We start from the raw sequence: 3,638 nt of genomic DNA on the forward strand, positions 1-3,638 counted from the left end.
TTAATCACCGTCTTCAGTCTATTTGCTAATATTTTTGCTAGTACTTTGTAGTCCGTATTTAAAAGACTTATTGGTCTGTAATTGGCTAAATCACTGCTATCACCTTTATTTTTATACACTAGAGTAATCAAACCTTCAGTCAGAGTCTTGGGGACGCCCTGATGTTCTGCATATTTTGAAACAACTTGAGAAGCACTGGAGCAAGCAACTGTTTAAACTCTTTGAAGAATTCACCAGGCAAACCATCTGAACCAGGACTCTTGTTATTATTTAATCCTTCAATCGCTGTCTCAACTTCCTGGACTGTGAAAGGCACATCACAGAACTGTCTGTCCTCAGAGGATAACTTCTTCTCGACACCAGAGAACAAACTCGACATTCCAGAATCAGTGAGATTAGACGAACTAAAAAGTTGAGAGTAGTATTGCTGTACTATATTCAATATATCCTCTTGATGTGTAACCATATTCCCTTGATCGTCAAACACTTTACTGATGTACCTGTTTCTCTGTTTCTTCTTTTCCAGACCAAGAAAGTAAGCTGTGTTTCTTTCGCCCTCCACAATATGCTGAGGTCTGCTTCTAATCGCAGCACCTTTACATCTGTCTTTTTCCAACATACCTAATTCTTCTTTCAAAATAATATATTGCTCAATGTTGTAGTTTGGTATTGTTTCTGCATTGATAAGTTCCTGTGCAATTTGTCTTTTTAAAACTGATTCTTTATTTTTTTTTAAACTACTTCTTTCTTTGCTGTATTTGATGCATGCTTTTTTAAGCCTTACTTTGGCTTCATCCCACCAAATGAAGATATTCTCAGTGAGAGCCATTTCATTAAGGAAGTCTCCTAGGATTCTGAGCATCTTCCACCTGAATTTTTCTTCCTTCATAAGACTGATATTTAAACACCATACCCCCTTTCCCTTTTTAGCTCTCATTTCAGTCAGACTAAGTGAAAGAAACGCATGATCACTATAAACATTCCACTGATACTTCACATTCTCTATGAGGGATACCAAATTGGAAGATGCCAAACATAGATCAATCCGAGACTGTTTTATGACATTTACAACTTTTTGCCTTCTTGAAAAAGCTCTAGTTTGAGAATTAGCCACCCTCCACAGATCTACTAGGTTTTGTGAATTAAGTAGATCATACAAGGCTGCTCTACTAGTATCATTTTTAAAGACATTATTTGCTGATACATCATTTCGAGACAGAATTGTATTAAAATCACCAATTAAAAAACAATCTTCTACACACCAGACTGCTAAACGTTTGAACATGGCTTTCCTTTCCGCTGCATCATTAGAAGCATATATATTGATTAGCCTAATTTTTTTGTTTCCCCAGTACATTAAATCAACCACAATTATTCTGCCCATATCATCTTTAAAGGTACATTTGCATTCATCCATTATTCCTTTTTTCACTAAAACAGCAATCCCACAGGATTTAGCTGACCCGTGAGAGGCAAAAACTGTACCTTCCCACTGCTGAATGACATAGTTGAGTACATCCTCATCCCATTTGGTTTCTTGGAGACATAAGATTTCACACTGACAGGCAGATAGCAGATTGTTGATCTTATCATGCCTGCGAAGGCCATTAACATTAAGGGAAAGGATGTGAAGCATCCATACAATGAGAGGGAAGATACATGATGCCATTACACGCTGTTCTTTTTAGCTCTACTTTTCTTCCTACTGTTTTTGGGTAATTTGCTTAAGGTTTGTCTTTTCCTTGCATTTCGTGTCGCAACAAAATCCAATTCAGATTCACTCTTAGACTTGCTTGACAAAAGTGGAGGCGAGTTGGCTGCTGCAGAGGAGAAAAGAGGGGATTCATTCACACCATCAACATGAGTCTCTAAATTCATTTGACTCACAGGATGAGGGATATCAGCTAGATCCAGGCCTTCTCCAAGCCCTAAATCTTCTTTCCCTCTCTCTACATTGATGAAAGATGGTGCACTCATTGCATCAAGGCTTGAGCCTATCTCTGGGACATTAGTCCTGAGACTAGGAGCAGCCTGTAGAGTGTTTGATGCTTCTGTGGCGATCCCATTCACTTGCATCACCTCATCCTCACAGTCTGCCACACTCTCCTCCACATCTGATTTTTCTTCATCTATTGTGCTTTCATCTCCCTCAACCTGTTTAGAAACATCACTTACACTCTGATCTGTTTCACTGTAAAGGCAAACACACTCTTCCATCTCATTGTAACACATTTGACACTTTTTTCCCTCTTTGTTTTTTCTCACATTACATTCTCTGGCAAAATGCCCTTGGACTCCACATTTATGACAAGAAAAATCTGGACATTCTCTTAATATGTGTCCCGTCTGCAGACACATTCTGCAGACTTTTGCCTGATTATCATGAATTACTCTAAAATATTCATAACCTGTGGCTGTCTCAAAACGAACGGAGTATGGCAAGAATTGGACAGTTTCATTAAACTTTACCTTGACAAAACGTGTTCCATCTGCGATGTTAGTCCCAGGCCACTTTCTTCTTCAACAAGTCCGCCACACACTTGTCTTACATTTTTCATTAATTCCAAAGCAGAAACATTGTCAGCTCCCATTACTTCCACACTCACAGTTAACTGTTTTTCATACTGTATGTTATCTGGTTTCCATCCGTCCTTCAGGACTTCTTCCCGAATCTTTCCTTCATTGATTAATCCAGCTGCTGTTTCACTCCCGTGCGCCGCGGACCGTACTCCACCCGCTTTTTCCGCTGTTTTCACTTTGTCTTTAGACTGACCGCGATCCTCGATTCCTCCGTCACAGAAAATCATATCCATACATTCTTCTCTGTTCTCCACACTTTTCGCCATACCTCCTGGATTTAATAAACACCATCTTTCGTCCGCCACATCTATCGTATTCTTCACCGCACCCGCTTTCGGCCGAACAGACTCCATTCTTCGGCCGAAAGTGTGCGTCTCGTCTCAGAAATAAAAAAGAAAAACAGATCCTCCCCGATCAGTGTATACACTGTCGGGGGATGGGGGATATACTAGACAACAGACAAAAAAAAGAACAAAAAAAGGTCCGAGATGTGAAAGAAAAAAAGAGGAAAAAGGAAAGATAAAAACAAAAAAAACTCTCTCCACACACTGCTGCTCCCTCCCACACTCACACAGACGCTCCCAGAGCGGTGTGGCCGTAAGCCACTCAGGCGCCCCCAAACGGCCCTTCTAAAGATGTTCTACGGCTAATTGACAAAATATGTATTCTGCCCATAATGTCCAAGGTGCTCCAGAGTCACTTGGAATCCACAGGCACTGATTCCTGGGTAAACATCCAGGAACCGGGACACCGTTCACGCTGGCAGTCCACAGACAGGAATAGGCACCCGTTCCCGGGTATGGGTACAGCGACAAGGCCACCTTCAGCCGGAGGTCCTCACTCACAAACAGACGCTCATTCCTGGGTGGACATTGAGGAAAAGGATCCAGTCCGCCTGGAAGTCCCTAGCCAGGATCAGACGCTCTCCCGTCCAAGTCCTAAGCAGGCCCTGCCAAGCCTGGCTTCCGAGATCAGGCGAGATCGGGCAGTCCCAGGCCGGAATGGCCGTAAGCTCCCTTTGCACACCCCAGACGGGCCTTCAAAACACGATGTAACAT

Source organism: Micropterus dolomieu, linkage group LG12 (genome assembly GCF_021292245.1).
Source record: "Micropterus dolomieu isolate WLL.071019.BEF.003 ecotype Adirondacks linkage group LG12, ASM2129224v1, whole genome shotgun sequence".
Taxonomy (NCBI): domain Eukaryota; kingdom Metazoa; phylum Chordata; class Actinopteri; order Centrarchiformes; family Centrarchidae; genus Micropterus; species Micropterus dolomieu.